The sequence below is a fragment of the Monodelphis domestica genome, chromosome 6, assembly GCF_027887165.1.
Source record: "Monodelphis domestica isolate mMonDom1 chromosome 6, mMonDom1.pri, whole genome shotgun sequence".
Classification (NCBI taxonomy): domain Eukaryota; kingdom Metazoa; phylum Chordata; class Mammalia; order Didelphimorphia; family Didelphidae; genus Monodelphis; species Monodelphis domestica.
Genome location: NC_077232.1, coordinates 113,688,949 through 113,715,979, shown reverse-complemented (window position 1 = coordinate 113,715,979; position 27,031 = coordinate 113,688,949).

Below are 27,031 nucleotides of genomic sequence, written 5' to 3'. Positions count from 1 at the left end.
AAGACATAAATAGATATATAGATATATGCAGTGGTTATCAAAACAATTTGGCACTGACAGAAAGGAGACAGAAAGGAAGATCAGTGGTATAGACTTGGGGTAAATGACTTCAGTAGGACAGCCTATGATAACCCAAAGATCCCAGTTTTGGGGACCAAAAGCCACTTTTTGATAAAAACGGTGGGGAAAATTAGAAGTCAGTGTGGGAGATATTAAGTTTGGATTGACATCTCACACCCTACTCCAAGATAAACTCAAAATGGGTGAATGACATGAATATAAAGAAGGAAACTTTAAGCAAATTAGGTGAACACAGAATAGTATACTTGTCAGATCTTTGGGAAAGGAAAGATTTTAAAACCATGCAAGAGCTAGAAAAATCACAAAATGTAAATTAAATAATTTGATTACATCAAATTAAAAAGTTTTTGTACAAACAAAACTAATGCATCCAAAAATAGAAGCGAAGCAACAAATTGAAATCAATCTTCATTACACAAACATCTGACAAAGGTTAATTACTCAAATTTATAAAGATGTAAATCAGTTGTACAAAAAAGACAAGGCATTCTCCAATTGAAACATGGGCAAGGTACATGAACAGGCAATTTTCAGTTAAATAAATCAAAACTATTAATAAACACATGAAAAAGTGTTCTAAATCTCTTATAATCAGAGAAATGCAAATCAAAACAACTCTGAGGTATCACCTCACACCTAACAGATTGGTTAACATGACAGCAAAGGAAAGTAATGAATGCTGCAGGGGATGTGGCAAAGTCGGGACATTAATTCATGGCTGGTGGAGCTGTGAGCTGATCTAACCATTCTGGAGAGCAATTTGTAACTATGTCCAAAGGTCGCCAAAAGACTGTCTGCCCTTTGATTCAGCCATATCACTGCTGGATTTGTACCCCAAAGAGTTAATAAGGAAAAAGACATTTACAAAAATATTCATAGCTACGCTCTTTGTGGTGGCAAAAAATTGTAAAATGAGGGAATGCCATTCAATTGGGGAATGGCTGAAGAAATTGTGGTATATGTATGTTGGTGATGGAATACTATTGTGCTCAAATGAATAATAAAGTGGAGGAATTCCATGGGGACTGGAACAACCTCCAGGAAATGATGCTGAGTGAGAGGAACAGAACCAGGAAAACATTGTACACAGAGACTGATACTCTGTGGTACAATCAAATGTAATGGATTTCTCCATTAGTGGCATTGCAATGACCTTGAACAACTTGGAGGAACCTACGAGAAAAACCACTATTCACATCCAGAGCAAACACTGTGGGAATAAAAACACCAAAGAAAAACCACTGGTTGAATACATGGGTTGAAGGCATATTGTTGGGGATGTAGACTCTAAATGAACATCTTAGTGTAGAAAACAACATGGAAATGGGTTCTGATCAAGGAGACATATAATACCCAATGAAATTGCATGTTGGCTATGGGAAGAGTGGGTGGAGGGGATGGAGGGAAATAATGTGATTATTGTAACCAAGGAATAATGTTCTAAATTGACTAAATAAACTTATTCAAATGGAAAAATCCCTATTTTTAGAATGTGTAATAAATTATTATTAATAATAAAAAATAAAAAGTATACTTTCTATTACTTATATGTTTATAGCCATGAGAAAATACATTTTTGTTATATGAGAACACTGAACTAGAAGGTAACTTTCCCCACAGAAACATATGGGCAAAGGGAAGATAACCCCTATGGGAGGAACTGAAACAAATCAAACCTTGGAACTTATATTAGGAAAAGCAACTTGCACAAAGCAAATAAATATAAAATATAAACTTGACAAATATAAAACAGTTTCATAGGAAGAAGGGTTGGTGCCTGTGGAATCAGGAAAAATTTTAAGAAAGCTAACAACTCTAAAATCACAGGAGAGGAAAGAATACCTTTTGGCATGGAGGGAAATCCTGTCCAAAGAAATAGAGATAGGAATTTAAAGGTCATGTACTAGACTCAAAAATTTTAACCACCTACTCTTTTCTCTTTAGTCAATATTTATTTATTAATGTTTTTACTTGCTTTTGAAGATAGTTTATTCTCTATCGTTCTGACTGTCCCCAATTGAACAATCATAAATAAACTAAAATTAAAATCCTAGTAATCATTGTCCAGTGAAAAAATTATTCCCATCTTGGCCTTGTCCAAACATGGATGTCTCAAACTGAATTTTATGTTCATTTAATACTTATTTAGAGGGCACACCAACACTCCTTCCACCCTTGACTATGTCCTAAGCTATGAAATTAGTTGTGGCAGTCATTTACCTCAGGGAACTCCAATGTGATCCAGTACTTTTTTAAAATCCCTCTTTCATGTTGTAATTAACCTGATAAAAAAATTAACATTTTAGTAATTGAAGATGATAAATCTAGAACATTTTTTATTCTGATGATCTAACTTAATACACTGTATTTACTGATTTCATTACCTTGATCATGACTTCCTCACACTTTCTTCAGCAAGGCATTAATCATAACTATATTATTAATAGGTAACATTTGTTATAGTTCCTGCTTTGTGCTAAGCACTGTGTGAAATATTTTATAATTATTATCTCATTTGATCCTCACCACTCTAGGATATAAGTGATATTATTATTTCCACAATGAGGAAACTGAGGCAAACAGAGGATAATTGACTTGTTTCAGTTCCCACAAAAATTATTGGAAGCTATATTTTTATTCATCTTCCTTACTCTACCCCTATGGTTCTATCAGCAGAGCCATCTAGGGCAAGAAAAACAGATCAGAATTCTTTATAGAAGAGTAGTACAGTGTAGGGGTCGATGTAGGTCATTTTGTCTAGGTTTCTGTGTCTGTGTGCCCATGTTGAGTACAAACCTGGGGAAAGACACATATATGAGTTGTACTGCAAACTACTTGAAGTCATCAGAAGAGAATACACCAAAGTTATGAGATCACTAAAAGTTTCATCCTTGACAACATCTCATGAGTCTTTCTCTATTTTCTCCTGGTATCTTTCAAAACTCATGGGGCTCCTGAAGTCAGAGATTTCAAGAACATGTGGCTCAGGATTTGAATTTACTGCCTTTTTTTTTTACTTAGAAAAGTCCCTTAATCTTTATGGTTCTCAATTTCCTTATCTGTAAAATAAGAGAGCAGAAAATTTCCAAGATCCTTTGCAACTAAACATTTATGTTACTTTGGAGGTGTACGTAGATACCTAATTAGTATTAGCTCCAACTACCATCCAGATCTTTAGATTCAAAATTTAGTGTTCTTTTTACTGGTGTGGCTTAAAACATTCTCACTTAGGTCCCACCTTTTGTTGGCCACATTTCTTGTGACTATTTAGTTACCTATGCCACGGTTGTAAGGCTGGTTATAAAATAATAAGAAATGTATTTTCTCCTTAAGAATGCACAGTTCTGTAAGAAATCACAAAGCCTAATGGTACAGAAATGGCCATTTTCCAAAGGCAGAAGAAATATCTTAGTACCACCAGCCTAGTGCAATTCACAATAATTATGGAAATGACAGTTACCTTAAACCTAGAAGGAAGGTAAGTCCCTTTTATTACTTTTAAAATATCACTTCCTGCTATTTCTGAGTTTTCTCCTCATTCCTTTTTTCTGTTTCTTAAAAAAAAGGGAAAAAAGTAAATAAGTATTATGTCATTTGAATTGAAGGATCCATTCTCATTTGATGCAGTGGTGGTGGTGGTAGTGAGGTGTGTGTGTGTGTGTGTGTGTGTGTGTGTGTGTGTGTGTGTGTGTGTGTGTTTGGGGAGCACCCATTATGATCCTTCTGAGATATAAGGAATAGAAATAGTGTAAATTAGAGAGAGGCTTGACTGTTCTTTCCCCTAAGAAAGTAGGATTTGGTAATGAGAGCACATCACAGAGAGTCACCCTTAAGGCAAAAAAAGGACTTTTGCTTTGCAGCTCTGCATGGGAATCAAATCACTAATTAGTAGCCTTAAATGTTAGAAGAAGAGAGCAAAAAGTAAACAGGATTACATGATGGCTCATATATGATGAAAGTGATGCAAGGAACTTTGGTACTCTGGTTAATACCACTCTGTGAAAATCTGGTCCTATAAACTGTTACTTATGCGGGTTCCTACAGCTGCAGACTGATTAAAACTCAGCGGGAAAAGCTATAACAAACAAATACCACCTGCTGCTGGAACAGGTGTTTGTGTCCTCATTTAGAAAGCAAACTAAATGAGAAGATGCAGAAGGGCTGGGGGAGATCACTGCCCAGATTAGAGGAAGCCTGGTGTTCTGTAATGTTTTTCTATTTGTCCTTGAACTTCAAATCATGAGCTCTGACTTTCCAGGTTACTCGAGAGAGATTTGGAGATGGTGCTTTTACCTAATTAAGAAGACCTATATCCTCTCCCAGTAGGATTTCCAGTACTCTCTGCAGACAACTTACTTCTCCCTTATTTCATTGCTGACCTCTCTTCAACCTGCAGTTCTTTTAAAATCAATTAGAGCACACACAAGTTAATGAAAAGAGATTTCTTGTTAGTAATAACATTAACCATCATACTCAACAACAACCATAATAGCAATCACCTCAAGAATAGTAATGCCCTTGAAATCTAACCCACTCTCTAGGCTAAGGGGTGGATGAAGTATAAGACTAGCGAAATGTGGAATGATGGAGCACAAAGATATTTGGCACAGATTTCGTGTGTCCTGAGAACACTGCTATATTATAGCTGTCAAGGTCTAGTAGTCATCTTCAAAGAATGGCAGATAGGGTTCAGCATTTTTATTAGATTAGAACCCTAGCCATTCTGATAGAACTACTGAGAATCAAAGAAATAGATGGAGCCAGGCTGTAGGCTGATGCTCTCTAAACTCCCATGATGATCTAGAGGACCTTACAGTAAGTGAATCTCCTTCTAGAATTCTGATGCCATGAGAAGTCAAGGTATGATGGAAGATGTAGCAGTCCAGCCCATAGACACTATGGGGAGACAAGGAATGTGAGTGAGCACATAGCCATCCTGTGCATGGCAATAAATTTTATTGCCAGCGTGGCTGAAGTTTAGGCGCGAAACCTGGCTTTCCTTTGTCTCACTCTCCCGGGGATAATAACCCCACCTTCACCTTGTCATAAGTTGCATTATCCAATGGGAATACCCCAGGTAACTCATCCATATGTATTGAGGTATCATATAACTGTTCAATATGTATTGAGCTGTCAAGACTATAAATAAACGAGCCCCAGTAAGCTCCGCCCACTTGAAGAGCATCCCCAGGTTTGATAAGGAACATCTTCTCCCCTGTCTCTCTCTCTCTCTCTTCTCTATCTTTCTCACTAAGGCCTGGTCTTTAGGCCAGGCCTGCCTTACTTCCTCTCTTTCTCCTAATGCTACCTAGCATTATCTACCTCCTTCAGTTTCTGATCTCCTTTCCATCTGAGCTAGCTTCATCCTCTGACCAGTATGGTGTTAAGTTGAGATCATTGGGTGGTTTTAGCCTGAATAATTACACTCAGTGGTCGGAGCTTAGCTGTGGCTCATACAAATGATATTTGTCTACTGACTCGGTTATTCACATCTCTAAAGTCGGCTCGTTCACGCCCTTCGCGGGATCAAAACTTCTACTCTATCTCTATTCTCTCTCTCACCCCTTGCAGCCTCTCGCAGGCCGGGAGACTGCAGAAAAAATCATAAATACTTATACCCCACATGCTATAAAAGCTTTAGAGCACAAGTCACTGAACAATGAAGCAGGAAAACCTGCAACTTCTCTGAAGTGATCTGAAGGTAAGAATTCCTTCATCATGTGTCTGTACTATATCATAACAAAATTGAAAATGGAAATAAGTACTTATAGGGAAAGGATCCATACTTCATTTTCTTAATGGTATTCTCATCTCCAATTCTCTTAACAGCATATTACATACTGATGCAGGAGAATCATAAAAATAACTTTATCCTAAAGTCCAGGTTAGATGAAATAAGAGTAGAAATTGAGGAATTACTAAAATCTGAAGAAGGAAATGATGAATAACTTTAGGCCATTAAAAAGTATCACTTAATAGAATCTTCAGAAAATTGAACTGACAATGAAATGGAAATGGGGGAAACTGCTACTATTCTAAATGGTTTTAAAGGGGGAGATATAGATTCTTAGACTGGACTTTTGAAAAACCAATATAAACCACTATAAACAAACTAATAGGGAAACATCATGAATAAACCTAATCTCTCAGATTATTTTGTGGAAAGTGTACTACTATCTCAATTCCTGTACCTAAGACTTACAGCTATTGCCACAGTAAGAAGAAAAGTGGAGCTATCAAAGAATAATCTTAAGCACAGTCTACAAAGGCAATGTGGAATATGTGATTTGAGAGAGCTATTAAAAACCTGATGTATACAATGTATAAATGATCTATATATAAAAAAATCTAAACAATATATCATCAAATAAATCTCAAAAAAGTGATATACAGGATGGAATTTTTTAAAGTGTATAATAGATTATAGATTCTCTTAAAGATTTATTGAAACTAAAACTAAAAAATTAAGGATATACAGGAATATATACATGAAGACATAGGAATGCAAAGTACAACATAACAATTTGACATCATTTAAAAATTATCACAGAGGCAAAAAAAATGGAGAGGAGAGAAAATCCAGTAGAAAAATGTCATAGATTCCTGATCACCTATAAGTTTACAAGTAGTCTAACACAAGAAGTATCATAAATGTCATCGAATGGAAAATGGAAAACTTGAAAACTATTAATATGATGAATAATATAATAAATAGTTATATTAAGGCAGTAGACAAGCTATTTCCTCTGAAAATCTGGAAAGCAATGAAATTTAATATTCTTCATGATTAATAATAATATTAACAACAAAAATAATGTTTTATGGTGTATAAAATGCTTAACATGTTATGTCAATTGATTCTTATCACTGAGAGGTAGACATTATGATCTCCATTTCATATGTTAGGAAACAAGCTTAGCAAGGTAAGGGGACTTTCCCAAGGTCACATAGCTAGTTAGTGTCTGAGGTAGGACTTGGACTCAAGTCTTCCTGTCCCTGCATCCAGCACTGAGGTCACATAGCTGCCTCAAATACTGTACAGGTACATATAAATTACTCACAAAGCACCTTATTTACTTCTAGAAGACACAAACCCATCCCACAATCATTAACAGAACCTATTCCATATCTGCTATCAAAATATGATTATATTAATGTTTTCACCAACTATCAGCTATTTATTTTTAAATTAATATAATATATCCAAAAATTATATATTCATTTGTTTTTCATATATAAACATATTTATTTGTACAACACAAAACATTTTTAAAACAATATATTGCCTTAGGACCAAAAAGAGTTTGCCAAAAACTTTTGGGATTTCAAAGTTTAGAAGTTCAAATTTATCAAATTTGTGATTTTCAGATAAAATGTTCAAAGACACATACCATTTATATGGCCTTTGGTGATTATCACAATCACTGTGGCTAAGTTTGATGCATATAGCTTATTCATTTATTGGAACTATTTATAGTAAACTGAAGTATAGTGAGTACAATAAAGTATTTGATGTTATCATAAAAAATCTGTATACATGCCACCAAGATAATAATGCCAAGATCAATTAATATAAAAACAAGCTTTTCAGAGATAGTGTTTAAAATCCCCTGACTCTAACAATACTAGAAATTATTATCATCACTTCTCCCATGCTGCCATTTCAAACTATGATCCACACCAAAGCTTCATCTGAAGTAATTTATATGCATGTATAATGTTATATTGTTCTGCTAAATAATAAACATGAAAGATATCCTTCATCTTATTTAATGAAATCAATATTTCATTTAGACTAAAATCTTAATATATACCAATAACAATAGAAACTGAACTCTTTGAGATTAAATGTTGAAAACTAAATGGAAACATTGGGTATGTTATTTCTAAAACTTATTTTTTCTCCTCAGGCCAAGATGCAATGAATCATAAGTCATTCAATAGCAACCTATGACAGATTATGTCAAGAGACTTATTGGCATCCTGAAATCAGAATTCAATTGGCACGATATGTTTAAAGCAATTAGCACCTATACAAAGCCAGTCTTAATATAAACTTTCAGAATTATAAAATTAGAAGACATTTTAACAAAAACCTGATTATTATTGAAATGACTCCAACATTGTAAATATTAACACTTATTTGTCAAAGAGAAAAAAATGATTGATAAACTTATTTTGCAGCACATGATAAATGAGTTAGAAACCTACTAAGAAGTAATTGCTATTTAGAACTAAGACATTACACGATAAATGACAGAAAAATTATTCTTAAGGGACTCATTTATTTATCATTTCAGATTATGCCAAGCAATAGTAGAAACTGCACAAAATAACTACGAATAAATATTTAGCATCCCCCCAATCCTTACCATATTTTAATCTGGTGACTTGAATTATAAATTAGTAGCTAGCTATAATTCATAAATTAATGAATGACAAATCATCATGCTATAAGTACAGACTTCAACATTCCATTAAGAATGCAGCAAATAAACTTGTGTGTTGGAATGACATTATTATTATAGACAGAATTGTGTTTCACAATTATCCAGACATATCGTAGATTTTTTTTAAATTGAAGAGTATTTGAAATAGATGCCACCATTACAAATAAATATAATTTCTAAGCTACCTAGAATGGGAGCAAAAACATTTGAAATAGTTATCTAGCAAAAAAAAGCATGTGTGAATATGATAAAATATATCATTTCTATCTTCCTTTTTATTAGTCTATCAGTCTTAAAGATATATTTACTAAACTCAAAGGAGAAGAGTTTATTTTCAATGCCCTCTTTTGTAGTAGTCACTAAGACATTAAATGTAAGAGAACACTAGCTGGATAATGGCTTGTTGCTATACTATTGCTATCAGAACTTCACAAAAATGCATCTTAAATATACAACTGAGTATTACTAGCATTGGGGGGGAGGGATGAGTTGAAGAGAGCATATAGCAATGACAGTTTTAGGCAAAAGTAATGTCAACAATAGAGGGCATGTGTGGTGCCAAATTACTCCTGTCATGCCTATCATCATCTGTAGACTTTATGTCTTGTCAAATATTCTGAATAGTTGCTCCTTGAGATCCAGTTTATGGAACATTATATTTCATAGTGTGGTGGCATTCTTTTTCAGGGTTTCATGACTGCCAGGATCACAATGACTTCTGACAAAGTCATGCCTCAGGGAATAGAAAAGGATTCAGAGTGTTGTTAAGAGCACAACTGTCCCTGAAATAATTTCCCTTGTTTGTAAAAATGTGTAGTTTTGACTCTAGTGGCTACTGTAAGGATAATTTTAGGGTTTTGACCTAATCTAATTTTGGTTGCCAAGGAATATTCCAAATAAAAAACCTAACTCAGCTGGAAATGTATGGTGATTTTAATTAATAGAGTGGAAGGAAATTAAGGAGAAGGGAGAGGGAAAAGGTGTAGGATTTCTCCCACCTGTCCTGTGCCAGGGGGACATTAGAGGCTTTATCTAAGAGAATAGTGTTTGGAAGGTAAAGGAGAAAGCATCAGCCTAAACTCCGAGAGAGCTCAGCTAAGATGCCTGAACCTGAACTAGCTACTCAGTTTCTCCTAGTATAGTATCAAGGAAAACTCACTGCCAACCCCAGACAATAGCAGCCACCATGCCAAGATGCCAGAACTCTTACATTGCCAGCCAGAGCCACCTCTCTGGGGAAAGACCTGGAGAGAGGAAGTGACGCAAAATATATAGACCGTTTTACATCACTTTCCTGCATCTCACATGTACCAATGATAACTTTGGCTTGACTTAGGACAGCCCAGGTGTCTGTCAGCTGTTTCTGATTTGTCATTTGCTACCACATGTCAGTCATAGGCCATCCTCTAAAATACTTAATCCTTAAGTATAGGTGTAGATAGTCCTGATTTTTTTAGACTAATTATGGTGGGGTAATCTAAAACTTCACACTACTACGTTCCGTTTTTAGTTCTAAAGCTCTGATTCTGTTAGCATCCCATCAATCCAAAACTTATTTAATTAGTCCCAACTCCTTTTTGCAAGGAAGAAACTGAATCTCAGATAAGTGGCATGGCTTGCTCAAGATCACATAGTTATTAAATAGAAGAGTTAGATTTCTGAGCTCCTGCTCAGCTCCAAATTTTATGTGTATAGAAATTTGATTGTTTAAAAAAATGTGATATGGGAAGGGTATTCTAGAAATCTTCTAACTCCTTATCTCAGAGTATCTGTCTCTTCAGTATAGATATTTCTACTTTTCTTAGAAAGTATGAAGGAAAATGATTTTATTAAATTTTTTAAAAGAATAATTATAACAATGATAAGCTGCCAATCAAACTAAATGTTCTATCTAGTGATAGTCTCACTTCCCAAAATGCACAAAGTGTATTCTTGTCTGCCACACTCTGAATGAGACAAAAGTGTGTATTCCCTGTCCTAGATGTTACTTATAATGACTACTCCGGTGCAGTTTATATTTAAGACTTTAGTGTAGAATCTAGCTTAAACTGGGAATGGTGAAAAGGATGGATGAAATTTGGGGGGTGGACTCTTTTAAGTATAACTCAGTTGAAGCCCTTATGAAGCCAAGAACTCCGCCTACTGCCTACTTCTATAGTCATCTTAATTATTTTTACCTCAATGAGTAGGGACCCTACAATGGGACTGAAGAGTGAAATATTTTGCAAAACAGCTCAGCCCTTTTGATGGATCATACTGTGTATAAAGCTACATCTGGCTCTGCATGATTATTAAAGTTTAAATGGAATCCCAAATCTTTAAGATGTGGGATATTTAAGAAAAAAAAACAGAATGATATAAACACCTAGCTTAACATCTGTTGTCATTGTCAAAGGAAACAAATATCTTGGGGGAAGCAGGTTGTACATAAGTGACAAAGTATGATTTGAAAGACAAAGTATTAAATTATCAAGGTGTTAAATTAACTATGAAGTAATCTTAGAACTTCTAAATGCTCAGAATCCTTCTGTCTGAGGAAACAAAACAGACTGCAATATGCTTAGTTGTTTGTTTTTTGTTTTGTTTTGTTTTGCATTGTTTCCTCATTTCTAAAGCTTTAGAGGTCATGGCAAGGAACTCTGTTCATCAATTGTGTCCCTGTCCTGAAGCATCATTGTGGTTGCCTGGCTGGATTCTTATGACTGCATCTCTTTAAGAAAATGCTGGAATTTATAAAGCTTGAGACTGGCTGTTTCTGGCACCATCTTCAAATATGTTTAAATAATGACTCGCCATTATATAATAACAAATCAAGATTTCTAGATCAAAACAGTTTTTACAACATTGATGCAAATCCAAAAAGAATAAGACTTCACTTGAAGCTAGTGCACCCAAACATGAATTTGCAATGGAAAATACTACAAATTCTTGATTATTTGGGAATAGAACATCATTGAAGGAGAGAGACACCTTTATTTGAAGAGGGGTAAAGATGTTTGCTTTCATACTTTTATTTTCATTCAACTTCGCTTTCCTTTCACATATATGACCTTTTAAAAGCAAGTAATAACATTAAAACAAAAAAGTTCCATAATTTAAAATACAAATAATACTATAACTATAGATTATATTTTTCACATCTGATTTTCCCCTGATGCAGTTTGACAGGCAAACAGAAATTTTCTTTTTTCCCTTTCCAGTTATAAAGCTCTTCTTTCCTAAGCAAAGGACAATTTGTGCCAACCTGTGTTAGAAACTTCTGAGTTGATTCTATTGGTCTACTCAGCCATAATAAGAAATACTGTACATTAACACCATAATCATGATGTCATTTTGGTCCTCTTTGAGTTTGAGGGGCAACAACCACCATTATCTCAACAGAAAGTCAATTTTAAAGAAAAGTTTAAAATTACTTTCTCTGAAACTCACAATAATACGAGGGAGGGAAAAGTACCTTAGATTGAGCACTAGACCAGATAAGAGTTTTAAGAGATATGAAACCAGTTCTCTTTTTAATATATTTACTCAGGGTTTATTCTGAAATCTTTCATAACTTGGAGGTAATACTCAGTTATGCTTGTGTGACACAAAAGACTGGAAGTTCTTGTCCAGCTACAAAGGTTTCAGCTATATTCCAAGTGAGAATGGATGTGTACCAATCATACACATCTTTGCTGAGTTCAGTGAGGATCAGCATTAAAATAGTTACTAAGTAATGGGTTCTTTGGTTATAAGAAACTGACAAGAGTATTTACTATATTGTCAAAAGGTTCTGGTCTGTCCTGGTAATTGTTTTAATATCAGTGAAATTATGAACTTTGAAGTTCTTAAAGTTTATATTAATGCACTGTTTGAAAATTTTAACTCTCTGATACAAATAATCATATCTGGTCAGCTAAGGAGAGATGATCGAAAATTTGCTTAAATTTTATAAATGACAAAAATACAAGCATTATCTAATTAGAGAAATATAAACCTGCAAGAATTTTTTTTGCAGAAATTCTCTGGATCACCTCTATGATAAATAGCATCCTGAAGACATATCTTTTGAATAAGAAGCCACACCCTAATAATATTAAAAATGATACACAGAAGCTGATTGATTTTTAATAACAATGCATAGTTGTTGAATTTTAAGAGCCTAGGTAATGTAGTAGATATTGCTATGAGATGAATTATGGTAATGGGGAAATGTCAGAGATGTAACACCAGGAAGAAAGTCAAGGAAAAGACTGAGTTTGAGACCCTCCCTTAACTACTTCCTGTTCCCTCTCAACTGTCTTAGAAATGTTCTTCTCACTGTAAATCTTGAAATCTCTCAGACTTGTGAATGTTAAAAATTTTCCCATCAGGGAATTCTTAATTGGAATAAATTCCCTACTGAGAAACATTCCCCATTTTGATGTGAGAACTCGCCAGGATCAGAAATGGGAGGACCTCTATTCCACCGGTACTTAAGAATGCTTTAGGGCAGAAAACTCCTTGCTAAACAAAGAAAGTACTTGGATCCATGCTTATGGTGGGGCAAGGAGTTCTTTGAGCCAGGCCTGTTTTTAGAATTGATACAGTAGGATGCTAGGTACCTAAAAGGGTCGGGCAAGTTTTCTCTTGATGAGATTAGTTGACTCAGCTGTGTTTTCTCTCCTTCAGAATTACTGAGGATCTTGGTCGACACAGCAGCATTTTTTCTGATTCAGACTTACTGAGGAGATTGGTCGACATAGCAGGAATTTAGGTGGGCAGTCCTTTGGAAAGCTTCTACAGTGATTGGTAGATGTTAGGACTTAGGGGAGGTGACATAGGAGAAAAACCCCTATATAAGAAAAAGCAGAATTTCTTGAGAGATATCCTTTTGGAGAAATCCTTTTGGAGGATCTCTGATGAGGATCCCTTGGAAGCTCTCTCTGGTGAAGTCAGCTGAGATGGAGCTGGCCTGGTGTCACTAGAATCCTTGTTTAGTCAGACCTTGTGGTGAGTGTTAAAAAACTGACTGATTTCTCTCTTAAGGCTCAGGTCTAGGCCATATTGGATTGAGGCCCTTCATACTTATTCCTTTCTTACTCTCTCTTTCTTTGATTACTCATTGTATTGTTAATTAAAATCTCTATAAAACCCAATTGACTTGGGTATTTGAATAATTGGGAATATTTCCCTGGCGACCACCTTATATTTGATTTTAAAACCCAAGACACTGTAGTGAAACATATTTCTGCAGTCAAATTTACTCACCCTCTCTTATATCTATCACAATTTATATCTTCCACTATTTTAATCACTACAGTTTAAGACCTCAACCATTTTAAATCTCACATCACAGATGGTAAATTGAAGATTTCCCCTAATAACCAACTCCCACAATCAATCCTTCAACTAAAAGGTCTTTTATTCTTTTGGATAGAGGAGGTAAGGAGAGGGGAGGAGTAAAAGGAAATTAGTTCTCCCTAAATTTTCTAAGTTATCCTGTTGATTGAAGAGTTAAAGATATATTCAAAATTCAGGAAACAAAAATATCTTTCCCTAAGGAGAGATATTGACAGCAGGTTTATTCTGGGCTAAAACCCAAATGTCTTTTCAGCTCATAGTCTTATGGGTAAGGCAATGGCTAGAGAGTAGTCTATCTTCCACCTTCTGGTCAAACAGTCAGAGAAGGAATCTCCCCCAGCCAGCTGAAGCTTCTTAAATGCTTTTTCCCAAGGTTGCATGGGAATTGTCTCCCCATCTCAGTTGATGGGTGTTTCACAAAGTTCTGAACTTTTCTTTTTTCAGATGCATTTGTCATTGCCCAATATCCTCGTTTATAGTAACATTTCAGTTCCTGCCTTTTATCCTCAAAGAAGGTTCTGTTAAGAGAACAATTCAGTGTGACATATATTATATGAGTACATTTCTGCAAATGTGGTGAAAGGTTAGTGTAGTGCAATGGAAAGAGGAATTAATTTCAAGTAAGTGTAATTAGGTTCAAACTCTACCAAAAGTAATAACTGTGATATCTTAGATGAAACATATAACTTCTCTGTGATGCAGTCTTTATACTAAAGCAAATTTCTGTTTGCTCACTAATATCCCTTCTAGCTCTAATATTCTTTTACTTTATAATCAAAGCAAAAGATAAACTGAGTTTTAAAAAAAGAAAGAACAAAAAAAAACCCTTTTCATATAAGCATGCCAAGGAAATGGAGTGCTTTAAAAAGTTGGGACGGATGTGCCAACCATGTAGGAGTGTGAAGACAGTAAGAAGCAAAGGTGACTGTTGCCTTCTGTACTTAAAAGATAATCTACAAGGTGTGAGAACTTGAAGATAAAGGAAGTTTTGAACTCCAAATTATAATACTTCTGATCCTAAACCATATATTTGTATACTATTAAAATATAATATAAGGATAATATGTGAAAATAACATTCAGGTTTTAGGTTAATATGAATTGGCTTAGATATATAGCTAAGAACAAAGAAAAAAATCTTATATACTGTGGTTTTCCCTATTTCTAAAAAGGGCCTAACAATAATACCAGACAAAAAGATAAAAGACTGCGATATAAGCAGAGTTTTTACTTGATCTATACAGATAATAACTGACTATAAAAATACTTTAAGAACTTGTAGTTTTAATTATGTGAGTATTTCTTATACCAAAGCAGAATCCAACTCCTCCTCATTTTAGTATTCAATGTTTGTGAGTTTTGTCAATGAAAAAAAAATCTACTGCAGTCAAGACATGGTAATATAACTAGGCTGATCTTGATTAGTAGAGGTGAAGTCACATGTTTCCAAGCTTTAACTCAAAAAGCCTACAAAATTGGTAGGTATTACTGAAATGTGTGTTCTACTCTGATAGTCGTTAAGGACACAGGAGAGACCTCTAAAACTTGTTGAGGCATCCTAAATTTGGGAAATCATTATTTCATTGGTAAGATCAACAGTAACTGAAGATGGAAGAATTTACCTACCCCACTTCCTCTCACATATACACCCTTTTCTTTTTCTATATTGTACAATGTTGTGTTCTAGAGCTGAAAATCTTATCAAGCTGCAAAATGCAAAGTTCCACTTTTCTCCCCAGGTTGAGTTAGATATAAGTTATAAAAGCCCACTTCTTATGTGTGTTTTCTTGTTTCCCCCTAAGTTTTTTTACACATTTGAATTAATTTATTTAGTCAATTTAGAACATTATAACTTGGTTAAAATAATCACATTATTTTCCTCCCTCCCCTCCACCCACTCTTCCAGCAACCAACTCGCAATTTCAATGGGTATTACTTGTGTCCTTGAACAGAACCTATTTCCATGTTGTTGTTTATACTAGGATGTTCATTGAGAGTCTACATCCCCAACCATATCCTTTCGACCCATGTATTCAAGCAGTTGTTTCTCTTCTGTGTTTTTACTCTCAAAGTTTCCTCTGGATGTGGATAGTGTTTTTCCTTGTAGGTTCCTCCAAGTTTTTCAGGATCACTGCATTGCCACTAATGGAGAAATCCATTACATTTGATTGTACCACAGTGTATTAGTCTCTGTGTACAATGTTTTCCTGGTTCTGCTCCTCTCACTCTGCATCAATTCCTAGAGGTTGTTCCAGTCCCCATTGAATTCCTCCAGTTTTTTTATTCCTTTGAGCCAAATAATATTCCATCACCAACATGTACCACAATTTGTTCAGCCATTCCCCAATTGAAGAGCATCCCCTCATTTTACAATTTTTGACACCACAAAGAGCACAGCTATGAATATTTTTATACATGTCATTTTCCTTATTATCTCTTTGGGGTACAAACTCAGCAGTGCTATGGCTGGATCAAAGGGCAGACAGTCTTTAATCACCCTTTGGGCATAGTTCCAAAATGCCCTCCAGAATGGTTGGATCAATTCACAACTATACCAACAATGAATTAATGTCCCAACTTTGCCACATCCCCTCCAGCATTCATTACTTTCCTTTGCTGTCATGTTAGCCAATCTGTTAGGTGTGAGGTCATACCTCAGAGTTGTTTTGATGTGCATTTCTCTGATTTTAAGAGATTTAGAATACTTTTTCATATGCTTATTAATAATTTTGATTTCTTTAACTGAAAATTGCCTATTCATGTCCCTTGTCCATTTTTCAATTGGAGAATGGTTTGATTTTTTTGTACAACTGGTTTAGCTCTTCATAAATTTGAGTAATTAGACCTTTGTTAGAGGTTTTTGTACTTAATATTGTTTTCCAATTTGTTGCTTCCTTTCTAATTTTGGATGCATAAGTTTTGTTTGTACAATACCTTTTTAGTTTGATGTAATCAAAATTATTGATTTTATATTTTGTGATTCCTTCTAACTCTTGCTTGGTTTTAAAGTCTCCTTTCCCAAATATCTGATGTATAATATCCTGTGTTCACCTAATTTGCTTAGTTTCTTTCTGTATATGCAGGTCATTCATTCATTCTGAGTTTATCTTGGCGTAGGATGTGAGATGTTGATCCAAACCTAATCTCTTCCATACTGTCTTCCGATTTTCCCAGCAGTTTTTATCAAATATTGGGTTTGGGTCCCAAAAGCTGGGATCTTTGGGCTTATTATAGACTTGCTAATGTCATTTGCCCCAAGTCTGTTCCACTCATCCTCCTTTCTGTCTCTTAGCCAGTACCAAATTGTTTTGATGACCACTGATTTATAGTATAGTTTGAAATCTGGTACTGCAAGTTCTCCTTCTTTCACATTTTTTTCATGATTTCCCTGGATATCCTTGATCTGTTGTTCCTCCAAATAACTTTGTTATAATTTTTTCCTGATTCAGTAAAAAATGTTTTTTGGTAGTTCAATGGGTATGGCACTAAATAAGTAAATTAACTTGGATAAGATTGTCATTTTTATTGTTAGCTCATTCCAACCATGAGCAATCAATGTTTTTCCAGTTGTTTAGATCTAGTTTTAATTGTGAGGAGAGTATTTTGTAGTTGTGTTCATATAATTACTGTGTTTGTCTTGGTAGATAGATTCCTAAGTATTATATATTGTCTAGGGTGATTTTAAATGGAATTTCTCTTTCTAATTCTTGCTGCAGAAATGGGTTGGAGATATATAGAAATTCTGATGACTTATGAGGATTTATTTTTTATCCTGCAACTTTGCTAAAATTGTTGATTGTTTTGACTAGCTTTTTGGTTAATTCTCTAGAATTCTTTAAGTAAACCACCATATCTTCTGCAAAGAGTGATAGCTTGGTCTCCTCATGACCAGTTTTAATACCTTCAATTTATTTTTCTTCTCTAATTGCTACAGCTAGTGTTTCTAGTACAATGTTAAATAATAAAAGTGATAGTGGGCATTCTTGTTTCACTACTGATCTTATTAGTAAGGCTTCTAAATTATCCCCATTGTAGATGATGTTTGCTGATGGTTTTGGATATATGCTGTTTATTATTTTTAGGAAAGGGTCTTCTTTTCCTATACTTTCTAGTGTTTTCAATAGGATTGGGTGTTGTTTTTTTTTTATCAAAGGCTTTTTCTGCATCTATTGAGATAATCATGTGATTTTTGTCAGTTTGTTTGTTAGTATGGTCAATTATGTGAATGGTTTTCCTAGTATTAAACCATCCTTGCATTCCTGTTATGAATCCTAGCTGGCCATTGTGAATAATCCTTGTGATGTCTTGCTGTAGTCTTTTTGCTAGTATCCTATTTAAGATTTCTGCCTCTATATTTATTAAGGAGATTGGTCTGTAGTTTTCTTTCTCCGTTATTGACCTGCCTGGCTTTGGGATCAGTACCATGTTTGTGTCATAAAATGAATTTGGTAGAACTCCTTCTTGGCTCATTCTGTCAAATAGTTTGTATAATACTGGGATTTGTTGTTATTTGAATGTTTGATAGAATTCATTTGTGAATCCAACTGGACCTGGGGATTTTTTCTTAGGGAGTTCTTTGATGGCTTGCTCAATTTCTTTTTCTGATATGTGGTTGTTTAGGTAATATATTTCTTCCTCTGTTAGTCTAGGCAATTTATATTTTTGTAAGTATTCACCCATATCACCTAGATTGCCATATTTGTTACCATATAATTGGGCCTAGTAGTTTTTAATAATTGCCTTAATTTCCTCTTCATTAGAGGTGAGGTCTCCCTTTTCCTCTTGGATACTGTCAATTTTGTTTTTTTCTTTCCTTTTTTTAATTAGACTGAGTAGTACTTTGTCTAATTTATTTGTTTTTTCAAAATGCCAGCTTCTGGTGTTATTTATTAAATCAATAGTTCATTGACTTTCAATTTTATTAATTTCTCCTTTGATTTTTAGGATCTCTAATTTAGTCTTCATTTGAGGATTTTTAATTTGTTCACTTTCTAGTTTTTTTAATTTGTATGCCCAATTAATTGACCTCTGCCCTTCTTTATTTGTTAATATATGAACTAAAGGATATAAATTTGCCCTGGAGTACTGCTTTGTCTGTATCCCATAGGTATTGAAAGGATATCTCATCATTGACATTTTCTTCAATGAAATTATTAATTTTTTCTATGATTTGTTCTTTAATTGGTTTTGGAGAATCATATTGTTTAATTTCCAATTAATTTGTTATTTACCTCTCCATTAACCCTTACTAATTATTATTTTCATTGCATTGTGATCTGAGAAGGTTGCATTTATTATTTCTGCTCTTTTGGACTTGTTTGCAGTGTTTTCATGCCCTAATACATGGTCAATTTTTGTGAATGTACCATGTGCTGCTGAAAAGAAGGTTTATTCCTTTCTGTCCCTATTTATTTTTCTCCACATATCTACTAACTCTAATTTTTCTAAGATTTCATTCACTTCTCTTACCTCCTTCTTATTTATTTTTTGGATTGATTTATCTTGTTCAGATAGAGGAAGGTTCAGGTCTCCCACTAGCTTGGTTTTTCTATCTATTTCATCCTTGGGGTTCACTAGTTTCTCCTTTAGAAATTGAGATGCTATAACATTTGGTGCATACATGTTGAGTACGGTTATTTCCTCATCATCTACACTGCCTTTTATCAGGATGTAATTACCTTCCCAATCTCTTCTAAGTAGGTTTATTTTTACTTTGGCTTTGTCAGATATAATGATAGTGAGACTCCTACCTTCTTTTTATCATTTGATGCCCAATAGATTTGGCTCTATCCTTTTACTTTCACCCTATGCGTATCTACCTTCCTCAGGTGTGTTTCTTGTAGACAGCATATGGTAGGGTTTACGATTCTAATATACTCTGCTAGTCACTTGCTTTTTATGGGTGAGTTCATTCCATTAACATTCATAGTTATTATTACTAGCTGTGTATTTCCCAGCATTTTGATTTCTATTTCTAGTCCTGCCTTTTCTTCTTTCACCATTTTCTTCTACACCAATGTTTGTTTTTAATCAGTCCCCCTAGTTTCCACCAATATTTTACTTCCCTTTCTACCCCTTTCTTATCCCCCACTTTATTTTCCCTGTAGTTTTTCCAAAATTACCCCCCCACCCTCTCACTCTCTTGTGCTGGTTCCCTCATGACCAGTCCATTTGTTAACCTTCTACTCCCCTATAGGACACAAATTTATTCTCTGCCCCAATGGAATGGATTGTTCTTCCCTCTTTGGGTCAATTTCAAAGCATGTAAGAGTTGATTATTTCCTATCTCCAGCCTCTTTACTCATCCAGTGTATTGATGTTCTTCCCCCTCCTGCCATGAACTTCTTTGTGACAAATAGTTACCATCATTTGTTTCTTTTCTCATTTCTTTTAGTATTAACCTCTTTTTATAGCTCTAGTTGTATATATATATATATACACACAGATATATATATATACATGTATATGTATTTATGCATGCATATATCTATATACCTATTTATGTCTTGTTTTTTAATCCTATACAGTTTGTTCCCTCTAAGTGTAATTCTTTGGGATGCCCAGGTGATAAGAAGAGTTTTTAAGAGTTACCAATTTCCTCTTTTTTATTTTAAACCCTTACCTTCCATCTTGGAGTCAATATTGACTCCAAGGCAGAAGACTTGTAAGGGCTAGGCAATGGGGGTCAAGTGGCTTGCCCAGGGTCACACAGCTCAGAAGTGTCTGGGACCAGTTTGATCCTAGGATCTCCAGTCTCTAGGCCTGGCTGTCAATCCACTGAGCTGCCCAGCTGCCCCCTATGACTTCTTTTCTTATTGGGATACATAACATTTTAACTTATTGAGTCACTTTAAAAATAGGGGAGTGTAGTTTTGTTGGTTTGTTTTGTTTTTTCTTTTTCCACTTTTTTAAAATTATCTTTTGATGATTCTCTTGAGTTCTATGCTTGGACATCAAATTTTCTGTTCATGCCTGGTCTTTTCTTTACAAATTCTTGGAATTTTTCTATTTTGCTGAATGACCATACTTTCCCCTGTAAGAATAATCAGTTTTGCTGGGTAGTTGATTCTTGGATGTAGACCTAGTTCCCTTGCTTTCTGGAATATCATATCCCATGCTTTATGATCTGTCAGTGTGGATGCAGCTAGATCCTGTGTTATCCTCACTGTGGTTCCATGGTATCTGAATGACTTCTTCTTGGCAGCTTGTAATATCTTTTTTTTCGTCTTTTAGTTCTTGAATTTGGCTATAACATTCCCAGGTGTTGTCAGTTGGAGATTAATTACAGGAGGTGATCTGTGGATTCTTTCAAACTCCACTTGTCCCTCTTGTTATAGAATATTGGGGCAGTTTACTTGAAAAATTTCCTGTAGTATTGTGCCCAGCCTTTTTCTTTTTTCATGGTCTTCTTGTAGACCAATGATTCTTAAGTTGTCTCTTCTTGAATGATTTTCTATATCCTCTGTTTTGTGAATGAGATGCTTCATATTTTCCTCAATTTTTTTCATTCTTTTGTTTTTGTTTTATAGTGTCCTGCTGCCTTGTGAGGTCACTTAATTCTAGTTATTGTATTCTGGTTCTTAAAGACTGAATTTCATCCTTGGCTTTTTGGTCATCCTTCTCTTTCTGGTCTGATTTTCTATGGAGGTCATCTTTCATCTCCTTTGTCTCATTTTCCAGCTGGTTTATTTTGGTTTTCAAGAAACTATTTTCTCATTTTAGTTCAAGTGCCTCTGTTTCCAGATGACTTATCTTAGTTTTTAAGTTCTTTTCTCAATTGTCTTCAGCCTCTCTTAATTGTGTTTTGAATTGCATTTTGAGTTCTTCCAAAGTCTAAATCCAATTTGCTAGGATTTCTGATTCATCATTTGCTGATCCCTCCCCCTCTGTTCTTTTCATTTTTTGAAGCTATCTATTGTAATTTCTTTCTTCTTTTTCTGTTGTTTGCTCATATTCATCCCTTCTTTGCTTCCTATATTTGTCTGTGCTCTTGTGTCTCTCATTTTTTTTAGTTTTTGGGGCTTCTGTCAGTCTCCACTCTTTGGCAGTGTTTTGACAGAGGATCTTTTGGTGCAGTCTCTGGGGGAGGAGTGTTGGGGTTTGAGCTTCCCTGTCCTCTGAAGGCTTTTGATTAGATTACTGTCCAGAAATCAATGATGGAAGGTGGGGAACCTGGGCTTCCCTGAGTTCTAAAGACTTTTGATGGCATTAAGTTCATCTGGGTTGGGCTGGGTGTGCTCTTAGGCCATATATATACAGGTATAAATATTTAGCATATTTATAGCATAAATATATTATATAGCATAAATCACATGTATACTGTATAAATCATAAAGCACAACATAAATATGAGTTATTGTTATTATTATTGATAACAGATGGATAACAACCCGGAAGACCCCACATGTTGCAGCTAAGAAAATTTAGACTCAGAGAAAGTAAGGTCATAAGAAAAGGAAGTGACAGAGCCAGGTATGGAAGCCATATCAGGTCTCCTCCAGGCTGCTTCTAAATACAATGTAGCTATGAAGCCTTGAGAGTTTTTTAAAAGAATACTTTTAGGATATATTCATATACAATAATGAAACTATTCAATTCCCTCATGTTAGTTGATAGTGCTCTGTATGCTTCTCATATACTTTTTATATTTGAATTCATATTATATTCATCTGAGTCTTTGTTTTAGTGTCTCTGCTAGACTGTAAACTCCTTTATAAGGACCATGATTTATCCATCTTTGTAACCACCTAACACAGAACTTTGGAAACCTAAGTACTTAACATGATTTTAATAAGAAATTAATGAATTATGTCCCTGTCAAATAAAATTAACATGGTTTCTATATAATAAGTCATTTAGATGCAAAATTCTGTATCAATCTCAGTTCTACTTCCTTTTTTAAGTACACATATCCTTATATATTAATCCATTGTACCCCCTTGCAAAAACAGTGTTGACTTTTTGAATTTAGAATGACTTAAATAGTCATTGACATTTCTCAGAGAAGAATTTACCTTCTTGAGTCTATCATGGTATGAACTTTCATATCTTACTGTTTTAAAAATATATGATCCTTTCCATGCTTCTTTTTGAGTGTTTAATTTCATCATTGAATTTTATGTTTATCTCTGGTCACTTCTTTAGGAATGCCTGAAACGCCTCTATTTCATTAAATGTCCACTTTTTCCACTGGAATTTTATGCTCAGTTTTTCTGGGAAGGTGATTTTTTGTTATAGACCTAGATTCTTTTCCTTGTACTATATCATATTCTATGTCTTCTGATTCTTTAATGTAGAAGCTGCTAGGTCCTGTGTAAATCTGATTGTGGTTCCACAATATTTGATTTATTTTCTATTTGTAATATTTTCTCCTTGCCTTGGGAGTTATGGAATTTGGCAATAAAAGTGTTAGAATATTTAAATTTGTGTTTTCTTACAGAGATGATTGGTAGATTCTTTCCATTTCTAATTTCCTCTCTAGTTCAAAAACTTCAAGGCAGTTTTCCCTGATAATTTCTTTCAATATGGTGTCCAAATTATTTTTTATCATGACTTTCAGGCAATCCAATGATTTTTAGACTATGTCTCCTGGATCTCTTTTCTGTGTTAATTTTTTTTCATGGAAGAATTCAATATTTTCAATTTTTTTATTCTTTTTGAATTTATTTTATGGTTTCCTGCTGTTAGCTTCCATTTGTCCAATTCTAATGTTTAGGGAGTGATTTTTCTTTTTGAGGAGTTCTACTTTCTCTTTTAGGGAGTTATTTTCCTGTTTGACATATTGTATTTCCTTTTTTAGAGAGCCTCCATTTCAGCAAGATTTTATTTTAATTTCTTCTATCATTTATTTTTCTAATTTTTCTCCTGAGGTTTTTTTTTTTTGGAGTGCTTCCAAGAGTTCATTTTGGGCCTAACATCCTTTTATATTTTCCTTTGATGCTTGATACATTTTTAATTTTTGTATTTCTGTCATCTTCTAAGTTTGTATTTTGGTCATCTCTCTTCTTGAGACATATTTCTAATGTCAAGCTTTTTCTCTGTCTTTTGCTTATTTAGGATTATTTTCCCCTTGATTTTGTCTATCTACTGAAAACTAGCTCTCTTCCTGGGGAGGAGGGAGTACTGTCCCACATTTTTCTGTGCCTGGGGTTGGCTCAGATGTCGTGGTTTTGGATTGAGCACACTATAAAGGTGGTCTGATTAACTTGCTTTATAGAGATTTTTAATTGTTCAGTTCAGTTGGTTGGAGTTGGATTCTGCACAGTTCCATAGAGACTGGACCTTATAAGACTGAGTTATGCCTAATGGTGCTTGTTCTGTATTGTGTTGGTCCTTGCTCTTACTCTGTTGAGAATGAACTAAACTGGCTGGCTTTTTTTCTGTCACTTGAAGTATATCATGTCTCAGTTCTGCTAAGACATATTCAGAATCTCTTCCACATACCACACTGAGAAGAATCCTCTGTGTTGTTTCTCCATGTTGTTATGGGCTTGAGAACTTCTTCCTCTTTCTTTATATTGGTTCTGCCACTCTAGTATTCTTTTGGATGAATTTTGTCCTTCGGTGGCCATTTAGAGGGTAAATGACAATTTCAAGTGCCATCTTGGCCTGATCTACTTCAGCCTGAGTGCATATTATTTTAAAGACAAATACACAATTTTCAGGGGTACTTTCATGTCTTGTTTGGGTTTCAGATATAGACCATGCTAATGACAAAAAAGACCTAAATTGCCTCTCATTTTAAGAAAAGTTTTATCAGATAGATATAACAAGGTTATTTCAGAGAAATACAGTAGGGCCCCATTAACCACTGTGCTGCTTTCAGAGATTTCAGTTATTTCCAGTCAATCACAGAATCATGCCACCTCCTGTGGTTTCAGTTTCCCTGACCAAAGAAGCACCAGAAAGGAAGTCCACCCCAAGGTTTCCTTTACCTTGATCAAGAAGCACCTAAGCCCACAGCAGCTAGCCTTCTCTTCTGCTTTCATCTTCTCTTTTAGGATGTTTTTGGAAGGGAAAAGCACAGAAAAGTAATGTGAATTGCCGGAGGAAATTGAAATAGTTATAGAGTTGGTACTAGATCAAAGGGTCTCCTGAGTACTAGTTCATGCTCTCCTGGCCCTACGTCACTATCCCTCACATGAAAATTCACTGCTTTGGAGTAGGGTGGAGATTATTTCTTTAAAATTAGGGCTAAAGATTCAAAGGTGTTAGCTGTTTGTCTTTTTTTTTTACCACCCTTCTCCCCCCACCCCCATTTCTAAATCAGTTATGTCTCAACCTAGAAAGGAGATAAATCTTAGATGTTTTATTCACTACTGAAAAATCTCTCCTACCCTCCCCAGATTTTAAAACACTTAATTTAGGAAAATAAAATAGGATATATAAATTGAATTACTTTTAAGGTCAGATTTTTTAAAAAAATATTTTCAATATTAAGAGGAAAGTGCAGTTAGATTTATAACCTATTTGGTAGACTGAAAAAAGAAAGAAAAGACTGGTACTTTAGAGAATTCACAATATAAGAACATATAAGGAGGCAATACTTCAAAATTGGGTATTATTTCTCAGAAGCTTTGACAGTCCATTTCCTCCGTATTTTCATACACAATAAAGACTCTTTTTTTTGAGCAAACAATTGTGTAACAAAGCCTTAGAAATGTTATTTGCCATTCTGCAATTATCTTTAAAAAAAAACATAGTGCTTAGAGCTAGAAGTTTTAAAAAAGATGTACAATATTTCATTCCCTCAGTTTTCATAGTACATCTCAAACTTTGACAGGGCTTCAAATTATAATTGCTAAAATAGTTATTTTATTAAAATCCACCATATGCATACATACACATACAGACATACATGCATACACACACAAACACACACACACACACACACACACATATATATATATACATATATATATATATATATATATCAATCCTAAGGGTGAAAGACAAAGAGGGAGAGGGAGAGGAAGGGTTAGTGTAGGAGAAAACATGTTTTTTCATTTTAGTGTTTGAAAGTTACTATTTTAAATAGGGAAACTTTTGTAAGCTCCTATCATGTTAACATTCTTCCCCTCTTTTTTCTTCACCTTTAGGAAATTTGTAAATTCAGATAGATATTGACTATACATATAGATAGATAGAGATAGAGATAGAGATAGAGATAGAGATAGAGATAGAGATAGAGATAGAGATATTGATATAGATATAGATATAGATATAGATATTGTCTAAATTCCACATGACTCTAAACTGGACATATACTGGTATTAAAGTTATTGAAATAGATACTATAAGAATTATACAAACTAATCATCATATAATCAGTTAATAATATTGATCATATACATTTTTATATTTATGTTTTGTTATTGAGAGCCATCACATTTCCCTAATTTCAATGACCTTCTGAAATTGCATCTACTCAATAAATTCTAGCCAGTTTTATCAGATATCAGATTTATTTTCTCTCATATTCCTAATCTATTCTTGATATTTGGTCTTCATGTTCTAAAGCATTAAATATATTTTGTACTTACCCTTATAGTCCATGGATAAAAGTGTATCATAAAGGTAGCTACCAAAATTCCACTCCATAGAACATGGGTGTAGCCCCTTATAGGGTGGTTGTCAGGGATGAGGTAACTTGGATTGCCTCTATTGGTCAAAATAGGCTACCTGGGTGAAGTTCATTTGATGATCCTGAGGGCATGGGTAATCTCAGTCTCTGGAATCGGGGTGGAGGTGGGGGTATAGTTCCCAGGCTGTTGCCTAGACATTCAGGATAGGGGAGAAACAGAGTCTTGGTGTTTTTTCGGTCTTTGCTGGGGCTCTGCAGGTGCCTGAGGGGGCTGTTATTTATGGTAGAGATTGGGGAAAAGGGAGTTTAGGTCTCATGGTCTATCATTCCCATTTTTTTGCTTTATTTAAAAGAAAAAGCAGTGGGTGTATAGGAGACAGTTAGAGAGGAGTTGGGGAGGGACCACGAGTCCAAGGGAGAATATGATCAATGGTATTGCACATCAAACTGCTTCCTGCTGAGGAGAGGCTTCATGAGTCATTGGGTCTCATGGTCCTGTCTGCATACCTTGGTCTGTCTTGATGTTGTTGATGTCTGAGAAGACTTCAATAGGAGAACATTATGAATGAAGGGGAAGGGTATTACAGCAGGAATAT